Source organism: Dipodomys merriami, unplaced genomic scaffold (genome assembly GCF_024711535.1).
Source record: "Dipodomys merriami isolate MVZ:Mamm:240054 unplaced genomic scaffold, mDipMer1.0.p SCAF_1253, whole genome shotgun sequence".
NCBI lineage: Eukaryota > Metazoa > Chordata > Mammalia > Rodentia > Heteromyidae > Dipodomys > Dipodomys merriami.
Genome location: NW_027202553.1, coordinates 132,809 through 146,540, shown reverse-complemented (window position 1 = coordinate 146,540; position 13,732 = coordinate 132,809). Strand labels below are relative to the sequence as shown.

Sequence of the window (13,732 nt, the reverse complement as noted above, 5' to 3'; positions counted from 1 at the left end):
GAACAGTGAGGGGCACAGCCTTTCCAGTGGGTTTGGAGGTTGTGTGAGGGAGCTGGGACAGGATCAGGGTTTTTATAAAAGATCTGAGCAAGGAGGTAGAGGTTAATGAAAAGCTCCTAGGTCAAGAAAGGTGGGGGCCTTTCAGTTGGGACCACAATGGGATGTGTACAGCTGGGCTTAGGTGGATTGCCCTTCCTGTAATTCAAAGGAGTTCACAAATACCCGGGATTTAGGGTCGGGGTCAATTCATCATATTCCATCTTGATAGAATGTTAGGGCCAAGAGGTGAGAGGCAAGTTCTTCATATAGGGTCTTTGAGACATAAAAAGAATTGTGATGAGTGGGAGTATCATGGAGTTATGAGAACAAAGCAGATTCCCATCATTTGTAACCCTGAAGGAGTATAAAATGTGGAGGGGCATCATGGTCTTTTCTGGCTATTTCCTGCTGGCATGAGGGTTTAAAGGAGTCACTGGGGCTGGGGTCTTTCAGGTCTGTGTTGGATCCAGGGCAGTGTCAGCAAAGCCTCTGGTTGCCTGCAGTAATAGGATGGCCTTGACTTGGTCCCAGATCCTGAATGAGGACTGTTATCCTGTTAGAGAGAAACTTGAAAATGATGAGATCAGTCAAAAGGCTGACAAGGTGGCAGGACTAGTTCATATGAGTGACACAGTAAAACAAACCCTGGGCACAAGCCATAAATGTTCCATTTGTATCATGAGCCCATAACCAGTCAGAAGTTAGGCCTGGATTGGAGAAGTTAAGGGCCTGGTGTGAGACCTTGATCATTTCCTATCAATAGCAGGTAACAAAGGCAAGAATGTAAATTCCTGTCCAGTTAGAAGTTAGACAGATACAGACAGTAGATGGACAAGCTTCTCAACTTGTGTCTATTGACCGCTTGGCTCTGGTTAATTTTGAAAAGGTAGGCACGAAGTGGCTGATGTGACATCATCTCTTATTCTTTTCCACCTTGTCCTGGACGTGTAGGTGCTTGTGGCTTAGATATAGGCTTTGGACTCAAGGCCTGAGGGAATTCCCTGAGCACTTCAGCTCAAAGCTAGCACTTTGAGTCACAAGCTCACTTTTAGCCGTTGGCTCGTTAATTTTTGAGCCTGCTTCCAGCCTGGCTCTTTGCTGATTATAGAGTCTCAGAGGGATTTTTCTGCCCAGGCTGGCTTTGAACTGCAATATTTGCCACAAAAAATCTTTTATTATTTCCAATTAAAGCAACCAGAAATTAATAGGAACAAGTAGAGCTTACATGCATCCTGTCAAGAATTGATCAACAAATACTTGCCAGAACTCTACAATGACAAAACTCAATTGATGGGATGAGAGTTTGAACACAGCTTGGATGCCTGGAAAACCTGATAACCAATTTTACAAGAGGCTGTCCTGGCCTACACATGTTTTAACACCATAACAATGCAGCTGGCTTTCTCAGGTCAGGCTTGGAAAGGTTTCCAGAGAGTTTTCCAGGAGTCTTAGTTTTTGTAAATCTAAAGCAGTCTTTTACCAAGAATCAGCTGTGTGTGATGGAGTCAGTCAGAAGTCCAATCTACCATGGTGGAGGTTGGATAGTCCAAGCAAGATCTTGGCCAGAATCTGTCCCTCGGATGAATTGTTAGATCTCCTGCTTTGTTGCTTACAAATTTATACAAAGATTGGTTAAGACACTTGACTTTAGATGGACATAGAGAATGACATGATAGTTTTAATGTAAATCACAGCCAACAATTACATACAAACTTTTACTCATAAACTGTCTTTTAAGGCATATTCATCCCATCTTCTACATACTCAAATTTTCTGACAGAAACAAATATGTGGAACAAACATTTTTAGAAAATTCTTACCTCCTTACCGGTGTTTATCCTCACAGCTGGCTAGGAGCTGAACTGGGTCTCACTACTTTTACTACTACCCTTGAAAAAGATGTTTTCTTATAACAAACAGCACATTTGTTGAGAAATATCACTACCAAGAATTATAAGAAGATAATTTTTACACAGTTTTTATGTATTATAATGAGATTATGTTGAACGTGCTCTCTGTCTCTCTCTCTGTCTGTCTCTGTCTCTGTCTCTGTCTCTGTCTCTGTCTCTCTCTCTCTCTCACACACACACACACACACACACTTAAACAAACGTTTTAAGGCGCGTAGGTTTTTAAAAAAATGAAAATCGGCTATAAGATTGTTTGGAATTCCAATGGCAAAGTGATATTGTTTTGACCAATATGATAAAAAACCATGTGTTCAAGGCAATACCAAACAAAATGCAAGGCAAATTTTGACAAACAGAATTTCCACCTTTAAACAAACATTGACAACAAGAGAAGGAACCCTTTAAATCAATTTTGGTGATGAGGTGGTTTAGTATTTTAAATTGAACATTTTAACCATTAGAACAGTGAAGAGTATAGAGGAGATAGGTTGGTGGAAGTGTGGGGGTTGAAGAAAAACCCATCATGTGGTCTTTGTCTCTTGCTAGGTTCAGCTTCCAAGGCATGTAGAGAGAATTGGGGGAGGAGGTGGTTGAACAGGTTTGTAAGGGGAAAAGATAGCACTTTTAACCTGCAGATATTTAAAGGGAGGATGTGGCATAATGAAGTTACTGAAAAGGTAGTTTGAATAATTGGATAAAGTTATTGGAAGAGGTGAGAGGGAGGGATTTTTCTTTGGTAGCCACTTAGAGGAGAAATTAAGAATCTAGATTTTGAAGTGAGTGGACTCAGGAAAGAGGAAAGGACTGTATTATTGTCTAAGTCCCTAAGAGAAGAAGGATTGGCTTGTTTCTATTATGGGATTTCAGGGTGGTAAAGGAAGAGAGCAGCAAAATACAGAGGCTTTCCTCAGTGTGTTTGTCAGCCAGCCTCAGTCAATAACAGATTAACGAATTGTCCAGACCAGAGGACCATTTAATTATGGTCTGGAAGGGAAGAAGGTGTATTAGCCATAGAAGAGGGTTGAGAAATGTATAAGTATGGAGGGGTTTGTTTAGAAGGATTTTTAACAGGACTCATAGCTTGTTGTTTTACCTTTGGAGGCCTATGCCCACCCCCACCTTGTGTCAGCTACACAAGCATGCAGACAGGCAGGCACAGAGACTGGGGTCAGCAAAAGGAGTTTGCTTGAAACAGACACAGTTTTAGCCTAGAGAATATGGACCAACTGCAAATACCAAGAGTGTAGTTAGAAGAGCAAGGAAGGAGAAAAGGTTCTTTTGTGATGGAGGTCATCAAAGAAAAGAGAGATAGAGGGAAATGGAGAGGGGGAGAGAGACAGATTGAGTTGCTACAAGATAAGGAGTTACTTTTTTAGAGGAAACGTTGGGTGGCTCCTGGCAGAGAAGGGCTTGGTGAGCAAGGCAGGAGAGTGGAGAGGGAGCCCTCTCGAGTGGAGGTCAGAGAAGGACTTGGTGGACCGAACAGAACAAGCAAAGTGAGGATTTTCTGGAGCAGAGCTTGAGGAGGGCTTAGGTTTAGGGGACCTCAGACTCCTCCCAGTTTCATTGGAGAATTGTTTAAATCAGCAAGAGTGAAACCTAAGGTTCTGAATTTAGGTCAGCAGTGCCATGGTAATGAGACCAGATTTTGGAATAAAAACAAGTCAGTTTTGGTTTTTTATGACTGTAAATCAGTCAGCCCAAAGTCTTAAGTTTAGACAGCAGGCATGCCAATGGGGTGTCTTTGGGAGACAATTTGGAAATTTTGGTAGGACTATGGATCCTGTCCTGATGCTCCAGGCACCCCTGGTGCTTTGAGAAGCCAGACGGATGGATCCCAATAATTAAGAGAGGGCATCCCCAAAGGTCCTAATTAAAGGGTATCAGGGTATAAGGAAAGAAGAGACTTCTGGAGTCTCTGTACCCCACAGACAAGAAGGAAGGGAGGGAGTCCTGCCCTCCTGGGGTCCATGTCAGGTGCCTACACCACAGACCGGGCTAGTTACCTTGTCCTGAAGGCTTTTAGGTATTGGGTGAAGTCAGTCAAACAGAGAAGAGCCTCCTGCCTGGAGATCAGAGTCCAGGGACAGGGTAAAGGATAGAGAATAGGGGGAGAGATAAGGCCTTTTCTGAGCTTACGCACTGGGGCAATAATACCTCAAGCCACAGCAGCGTGGCCATCCACTGCTTGCACTGCTTACAAAAGCAAAGGCTAGGAGGTTTTTCAGGTGTCTGTTTAGCCCAAAGTAAGCTCAGAGGGCTCTGTGCTTCTGATGAAGGAAAGCCTTGGAAGGAGGAGGAAGGTAGCAGAAAGGCTCCGTGAGAGGTGGCAAGGAGGTGGGTGGCCCCTTGGCAGAGGGCACCTACTTACTCCTGGTGCGTTTTATCTCCTGGGTGTCAGCACCATATGTTAGGAAAATGGAGGAGAATGGAAAAGGAATAGGCCTGACTTGATCACCAACAGAAAGGACTCTTTATTGAGGAACAGCCAGGGGCACAGCCCTTCCAGCAGGAATGAGGTTGTGTGAGGTAGCTGGCACAGGATCAGTGTTTTATAGGAGATCTGATCAAGGAGGTAGAGGTTAATGAAAAGCCCCTAGGTCAAGAAAGATGGAGGATATTCAGTTGGGTCTGAGATGGGATGTTTACAACTGGGCCTAGGTGGATTGCCCTACCTGCACATCAAAGGAGTTCACACATACCTGGAATTATGCCTGGAGTCCGTATGGACTTGGGATAATAGGGTGGGGGTCAACCATTCAGGCCAATTGGAAAAAGTTAGCGTTCCGAGCTTTTCTGCATATAAACACTCCATCAACATTTTCTTATTAGAGGATTATTCAAGATTAGCTATATGTTGATTGATAATAACTGAGCTTGACAGAAAGGTGAGGGAAAACTGTCTAGTCTCCAATGAGGTTCTGACTTGTATTTCACAAAGTGTTATGAAAGCACTCAATGAGAAATCTTGTAGCTGCATTTCTTAAAAGTGCTTGCCTAGGGGCTGGGAATGTGGCTTAGTGGTAGAGCGATTGCCTTGCATGTATGAGGCCCTGGGTTCGATGCCTCAACACCACATAAGCAGGAAAAAAAAACCAGAAGTGGCTCTGTGGCTCAAGTGGTAGAGTGCTAACCTTGAGCTGAAGAGCTGAGGGACAGCTCCCAGGCCCAAAGTTCAGGCCCACGACCGGACCCCCCAAAAAAATTTAAAAACAAAAGTGCTTGCCTGGTTACACTTTCTGATAATGTGTCAATTCAAGTACTTCTTGGAGTTCCAAACCATTCAATTTTGCTGTATTAGAAACTTGTTACGTTTTGCGGACAGCTCTTGGTGATGAAATTTGTGCTTTTTAAAATTGCTTTCCCAATTCCATCCACAAAATGCAGACAAAAATTATCTGAAAAAATTCATATCTGTTGATATTGCATATACATTTACTTTCCATTACAAACCTAGAATGCGGTAAAATTTCTCATAGCAATTACACTGCACTAGATTGTGGGCAGTTTCTAATGTAAATAATATATTTATTTTTGTAGAGAATTTGAGTATCCAAAATTTTAATATGCCTGTCATCCTAAAAACAATACCTTGCTGATATTGAATGACAAATATAACTTCCCATAAGTACAGAAATTTTCCTTGTATCTTTCTAATATATACTTTTATTGTAAAGGTACTGTACAGAGGGGTTACAGTTACACAAGTAAGGAAATGAGAACATTTCTTATTGAGCATTGTTAACCCCTCCTGTTTTTCCTCTACCATCCCTTCCCTTTACACCACCACAACTCCTCCCTCCATCCCCCTCTGATAGAGTGTCTTGTACATCCTATTGTTACAATGGATCAACCTGTATCCTTTCCTTATATCTTAAATGAAGAAATGCTGGCTTGTTTCATGCTGATTCTACTTGTGTTGACACACCTAAAGTCACTCTCCAAGTCCAAAAGCACATAAATGAAGTGCAAATCATCTTTTGTCAGTGGTATAATTGTGTTCTACACATTTATTGACAGGATACAAACCTTAATACATATATACATTTGAAGGCATTTGATGTGTGAAAACCCGTCAATATAAAATATAAAGTGATTTTGAAAAAAATAAAAGTGACTCAGAAGAAATTATAAATGCAAAAACAGTCTTTACAGAAACAAATTCTTAGAGATATTTCATGACTTTGAAAAGGATAAAGTGGCTGAAATTAATATAAATTTAGAAGTATGACAATTCACAAAAATATAAAAAGATATTCATGTATATCATTATATAAGCCAAAGCAGAAAGCAAATGTTGTTTAGATGACTTTTTAAAATACACTTTCTCAGGAACTGGGAAGGGGTTTCAGTGGTAGAGTGCGTGCCTAGAATGAATGAGGCCCTGGGTTTGATTCCTCAGTACCACATCAGTACAAAAAGACAAAGGTGGTCCTGTGGCTCAAGTGGTAGCACTAGACTTGAGCTAAAGAGCTAAGGGAAAGCACCCAGGCCCAAGATTTCAAGCCCCACGACCAACAAAAACAAAATCAAAACACAAAAAATCATTGTCTCTCACTTTTGTGTCCTCAAATCTGTAAGACGGCTGCTTCAGCCTAGGGCTAAGATTTTAGCTGTGGACACTTAACACTCCTGATTCAGACTCTACTTGAGAAAAATTTTAATGAATATTTTGTTCTTAATTTTGTTCTTTGTAAATTCATATGCACCCATAATACATGGTGTGGCCATCCCAGTAACATTCTCAAAGTACCTCCTAATGACGACTTACAAAAAGTTGTATTATATTACAACAAGGAAAACAATGCTACAATAAACAAAACCAATCATTAAATATTAATGATTAATAAAATGAAAAATGAAACAATTACCAGTGTTTCCAGTATTTGAAGTATACTACATATTAGGTTTTACTATTTTTTCATAATCCTGTACATTTAAAACTGCCTAAGATTATGATGTTCAATAAGAGTTTTATAGGCTATGAGTAGTCTTTAAAGTTTCCCACTAAGATTATTATTTATGGCTCATCTCATCTGTATATGGCTTATATCACCATTTGTTCCTCGCTAACCTATAAAGTAAGGAAGCCCTAAAGTTTTAACAGAAACTGTGGAATTAACAAAGTCTTAACTCTTCACTCTGCTTCTTTACACAAAGAATTTGCAAATTCTCATTAGTAAAATTTCTATAAACTCTGAAATGTACACACTTAGTAGTATATGCTGCTACAATAAATCTTAAATACTTTATGGAAAAGTTTTATGACCTGTCATACAGTCTTAATTTTGGCATATATATAAGCAAATTCCCAAAATTAAAAATATTTAAAACATTAAAACTTTTAACAAACCTTAACACTTGCTTCAATGTTCATTATGAGAGGTGCCTTGTATAGAATAATTGAATTCCTCCTCTTACACATCTCTTGAACAACAAATATCTTGATTATATTGTTTTTGACATGCCAATCTTGACTTTATTCATAAATGTGTGCTTATATATGAAACACATGGTTTTAAAATTTCACAACAATTCTTTAGAACTTACTTTTTGTTGAATTGTTTAGTTTAAGAAAATCAATTACACTTTATATATAAAAAATGTTCTGTGCTCAATTCGGCAGCACATACACTAAAATTGAAATGATACAGAGAAGAGTACCATGGCCCCTGTGCAAAGATGACAAGCAAATTCATGAAGTGTTCCATATTTTTACAACAGACGCTGGAGTGGATGTGGCCAGAAAGGAACCCTACCGCATTTGAACCCTACTGCATTCTTGGGTGGGAGTGTAAACTTGTTCAGCTACTTCGGAAAGGAGTATGAAGGTTCCTCAAAAGATTCCACATAGCGCTCCCCTATGACCCAACAAATACTACTTCTGGGCATTTACCCAAATGATCACAAACAAGACCATACTAAAACTACTAGCACTACTATATTTATTGCAGCATTATTTACCATAGCTAAAATATGGAACCAACATTGATGCCTCTCAGTACATGAATGGATCAAGAAAATGTTATAGATAGATAAATAGATAGATAGATTGATTGATTTCCTGTGTGTGTGTGTGTGTGTGTGTGTGTGTGTGTGTGAGAATAGGAATTCTATACCTCCATCTGAAAGAATGACATTGCCCAATTTGTTAGGAAATGGAAAGGCTTGGAAAAAATTATATTAGTGAAGTAAGCCAAGTCCAAAGAAACATAGGTCCCATGGTTTCCCTTATTTGCAATAAATAATATATGTCTGAGATAAGCAGAAAAGGTCAAAAGCTATGTGCATATGACCAGATAAGATGATGTTAAATGAAATGACCCCCAAAGTAAGTACACAAGTGGGTTTTTTTCTTGCTTGCTATTATTTCAAACGTATTTATAATGTACGATGTATTTTATTGTTTCTTTATATGTTCCTCGCCCACAGTATAACCTCTGTTTTCACTGTATTTGATTTTGGTGCACCTGAATCTTGTATATACACTTAGCTAATTGGGGAGGGGAAAGAAGAAACAAAATGGTTAACTAGGAATACTGGTCCACCCATTGTGACAATGAGATGCACAAGACACTATGTTGAAAGTTGAACTTTACAATTTAGGTGGGGTTGGGGGGGGATGAAGGGGAGTGTACTTGTAGAGATGTGAGGAAGGGATGGTGGGGGAAAAAACCAAGGAGGAGGTAACAATGCCTGAGAGGAAAGGGACTCATTACCTTGCTCTTGTAACTGAAACCCCTCTGTATGGTATTTTAACAATAAAATACATATAAAAATGTTCTGAGATGGAAAAGTTTATTTCCTCTATTATACCCATATAATATCATTAACTAAGAAATTAATGCAAAACACTGACGTGAATAAGTGTGTGAGTGTGTGTGTATGTGTGTGTGCCTGCATGTTGGCGTGCTCAGAGTTTGAACTTAGGGCTTTAAGGTCTTGCTAGGCCTTTCCCCTCTAGTTTGGTGAGCTAGTATATTAGCTACATCTCCATTCATGCTCTTTTCTAGTTCATTAAAATTTTTGAAAAATAATGTCATGATTTTTTGCTCTGATTGGTTTCCAAATGTTATCCACAGAACTCAGCCTTCTGAGTACATATCCTGAGTAGTCAGGATTACAAGGGTGACCAACCAGCACAAGGCTTTCAGAAACATATTAAATGTAGAAGAAAATTTACTTCATGAGTGCTTGTTTTATCATCTACATTTAAAGCATTTTGGAGTGATTATATGTGAATTTATTTCGTTTTTGGAGTCTTAAAAGACAGTACGTGATGATATTTAAAAATTTTACTACTTTTTAAAAAGGAAACTGGAAATGTGGAACAGAAGAAATTTGGCTCTCTTTGGACCTCAATTTGTAAGCTCATCTCTGTGCATGATAACCCAATGTCACCAACACAGTCTGTGTTGAAGACAAAATGTGGCAGAAAACAAACACCCTTGGCAACAATTGCTATGGTATTATTTCTTGGACAATATGTATATTGAATTGAGTGTGTAAGAGAATGGAGAGATTTTACCTACCTTTTTTGTATTGCTGAAAGACTTTTGGAAACTTTGACTGATTTCCTTCCTCATTGTGTGTCTTTGGACCGTGCACTTAGTGCCTTTAATTACAATTTTTCCCAACATTATAATGGTAATAACATTAGCATTACAGCAAATATTATCTTAAGAATTAAGAGGCATGACACTGGTGAAATACTTAAGTTTCTATGAATAAGCTTTGAGTTTGGTCAGCAATTTTTAATACTAAATATAATTCCATATGTATTACAGAAACCATTACATGTAGCGAGAAACCAGAACTAATGTTATCAATTGACTGTGATCTGCTTTCAAGGAAGCCAGGTGGATAACTTCTCATGCTGTAATTCAAACTGGTTATCTTGTCTTGATATTGTAAAAATATCAGGGACAGAATAATGAAGAAATGTTGTGCACTGAGCTGAAGCGCGTATGAAAATGTGCAAAACTGATAAAACGTAAACTTATCTGAGCAGTATATTGTGTTTTACATCATTTAAGTTACATTGCAAAGATAGGGAGACCTAGAAGAATGAATTCTACTTTTGATACCCTATCATAGGGACTTAGAAGGATGAACTTACCTCATGCTTGAAGAGGCATCATCGGATGAGAGGAACAGTGTTTTTTTGTTTGCTTCCTTCCATTTATTCTTCAGTTTGAAATCTGAACTACTTGAAACTGAAGGAAACCAAGGGAAATCAGACATGCAGGCTTTGGAAAGAGCAATAAACATAAAATAAAATAAATATAGCCTTGTAAAAGGTCAAACTAAATTGAGTTTTATAGTCTCAAGTGATCTAAGCAATATCATGATATTGAAAATTTTAAAATGTTAGGAGTTGCTTAATGTTTTCCTTTCTACTACCTTGAATTAATTATTGATTTTGTATAGAGAGCTTAAAGATGAGATTAACAAGTAACATGAATAAAAATGGACAAAAGTTCTGAATAGGCCTGTTTTCCAAAAAGCCCTGAAAATCACAGTGGGTTTACAAAGTTGTGTTTAATACCATTTCTATACTGGCTTAGTGAACAGAAGTCATTAGAGAAATGCAATTCAAAATTACTATGATACTACTTCATAACTATTATAACTCTTACAAAAAACCCCAAAAGAACCAGGTATGGTGGTAAAGGTTTGTAATTCCAAGCATTTAGGAGGTTGGACTAAGAGGAATTGAGTCTAAAGCCAGTCTGGGTTACTTCACCTATTAGAAACATGCACTTTCATAAAACTCAAAAGGCAATAATATTGGTGAGAGTATGGAGAAAAGAAAATTCTCTACACTCTTGGTCAAAATACAGGCTCGTATTCTCGTTGTAGAAATTAGTATGCATTTTCTAAAAAAATGCAAAGTTGAAATATCATCTGACTCACCAATCATGTGATTGTTTCTCTCTGGGTAACTCGTAAATATATTTGTAGTTCATTGTTATTCACATTATTCACAACAGCAGCCAAGATATACTTCGAAGTTAAGTGTTCAAATTCACACAATTAAAGCAACTCTGGTACATGCACAAATACATGTTCTGTTTCATCCTTAAAATAGCAAGATACTTCTCCCATTAGCCACAACTTACAATGACCAGAAAGATGTAATCTAAATGAACAAAAATTTTGTCTTCCGATCTTTGTAATACTACACACACGCAAACACACCAACCTCAAACATTACGAGAGAATTTTTTTTAAAGTAAAGCAAACTGGAATCACTAGGGCATTTAGATCACAATGTAGAAGATAGTAGATATGAAGGATAACCAAGTACAGAGTTGTAATGTACAAGATGAGGTTACAGGGGACTACAGTGGCCTTACAAAGGAATGAAGCTAAGTAAGTAGGAGTTGTTCTTCCGAATGAAGCTAAATAAATAGCAGTTGTTCTTCTGAGTAGGGTTTGCTCTTTAAAGTTGTTCTTCCTTCAGTAATGGATGAGATTAATGTAATTCTTTAAATATACCTGCCTGTTTGCAGAAATAATATCAAACAATATAGCAATAATGTTCTATGCTCAACATAGAACAAAATGTCAAATTAAAATACATGAGATTATTCTTGATATAAACTAATTATTACAAATAAGGGAAAACCTGAGACCTATGTTTCTTTAAGTCTGGCTTACTTCACTTAATATTTTTTCCAAGATCTTCCATTTCCTTACAAATGAGGTGGTATCATTCTTTCTGATGGAAGCATAGTATTCCACATGCATGTGTAAGTGTGTGTATATGAGAGAGTGACATTTTCTTCATTCATCTACTGAGGTGCATCTGAGTTGATATCATATCTTAGCTATGGTAAATAATACTGTGATAAACACAATTGTGCTGGTAGCTTTAGTGTGGCCTTGTTTGTTGTCACGTGGGTAAATGCCCAGAAGTGGTATTAGTGGGTAATAGGGAAGCATTATTGTGTACATCAAGGATAATCTTAGTAGATGAGCAGAATAGCTCACTATCTACTTACATATGATCTTTTTTTTTTTTTTTGGTCGGTCGTGGGGCCTGAACTCTGGGTCTGGGCACCGTCCCTGAGCTCTTCAGCTCAAGGTTAGCGTTCTACCACTTGAGACACAGTGCTACTTCCGGCTTTTTTCTGCTTATGTGGTGCTGAGGAATCGAACCCAGGGCCTCATGCATGCAAGGCAAGCATTCTTACCACTGAGCCACCTTCCCAGCCCTACATATGATCTTATAAGGTGATTCCAAGTGAAATGAACTCAAAGACATGTTTTTGTTGTTGTTGTTCTTAATGTAGTATGTGATTTCTTTTTATCTTTTGTGTTTTCCCCACCAATGTTTATCCCCTGTAGTCACTGTATTTGATTTTGATACCCTGGTTATTGTAAATATGTTGATCTGAACTAGGAAAGGGAAAGGTGAATAAACAAAATAGTGAGACAAAGAACAAAGGGGGAACCTATGCAAACGAGATACTCACAATATTTTGGAAATAATCTTGGGGGATGTTAGGAAGGATGAGGGAGTAACATGGGGGAAGTGGTAACAAGTTAGAAAAAAATGAATTCACTAACTTACTTATGTAAATCTAACCCCTCTGTACATTAACTTGATAATAAAATTTAAATAAAAATAAAATACATGAGAGCAGCAATACAGGAGATGAGAGTGGGGAAAATATTGTATTATACAGAGAAAAGTAGAACAGCTGTGGAGTACAGTGATTTCACTGTAACATAGGAAGTGATAAACTAGTATACAACTTTTCACCCTCATGTCAATCACTAAACAGGGAAAACAAAATGCAAACTCAGTAAAACAATAGAGATAAAATAGAAAAATAAACAATTAAGGTGAAGAGATGAATTGGACCAAGAATAACAAATGACACAGGAAGCAAATAAGCTGGTAAGTTTAAAAAATATTGCCCATAATAGTATTTTTTACATCACAATTTGTTAGAACTATAATTCAAATCACAGTTTAATAATATATTATTTTAATAATGTTATTATTACTGATTTAATATTGAATGTTTAACATATAATTTTAATTTTAGTAGATATAGAAAAGAAGAAAGTGAAACTAATTTTAATAATATATTTCATGAATTGTAAAATTGAGAAGCATTAGAATTTAAACAAACATATCATTATTTCAATAATAAATCATCATTTCATTTTTGTGAATTAATTTAATAATTCAGTTTATTCTACACTTAGCACTCATCATAATATCAAATAATAAATTATTGCATATGACTCTTGGTATTAGGTGAAAAGGCTCAACACTGTGGTAAAATTCACACCACACATTCTCCAGGCAGTGTATGAGGGTATGACTCCTCTTGTCTAGCTTAAATTGTGGAAATTTGATTACTACATGCATGTTAAATTCCTGTCTAGGAGACATCCATAAAATTATATACAGTATTTCATATGATGCTTATAGAACATATTCATTAAATTTTTATTTTGTGCCAAATAAATATTTGTACAGAGACTGCATTTCTGAGTAGATGATGGTGTATGTGTGCCAGATAATACATATTGAGGCTTATTTTATATTTCTGACATTGTTTCAATAGTTGGATTTAATTTTCCATAAGGTGTTAAGTGTATTATATTGGATATATGAAAGTAATGAATGTTTATTACATTAATCCATTGTCACTTGTCTAATCCCAAGTATAAATTATCCATGTGTTTGAAGTAATGAAAAAAACAACAGATATAAGCAAGATAAATCTGTCTAATCCCAAGTACAAATTATCCATGTGTTT

General features: G+C 37.2%; 1 non-coding gene across 1 annotated transcript; it reads left to right on the top strand.

Annotated features, from left to right (window-relative positions):
- Nucleotides 1–7,559: 7,559 nt before the first annotated feature.
- LOC138824107 (U6 spliceosomal RNA) lies at nt 7,560–7,666 on the top strand. The gene has a single exon (XR_011370995.1). It is a non-coding gene; the product is annotated as a U6 spliceosomal RNA (small nuclear RNA).
- Nucleotides 7,667–13,732: the final 6,066 nt, after the last annotated feature.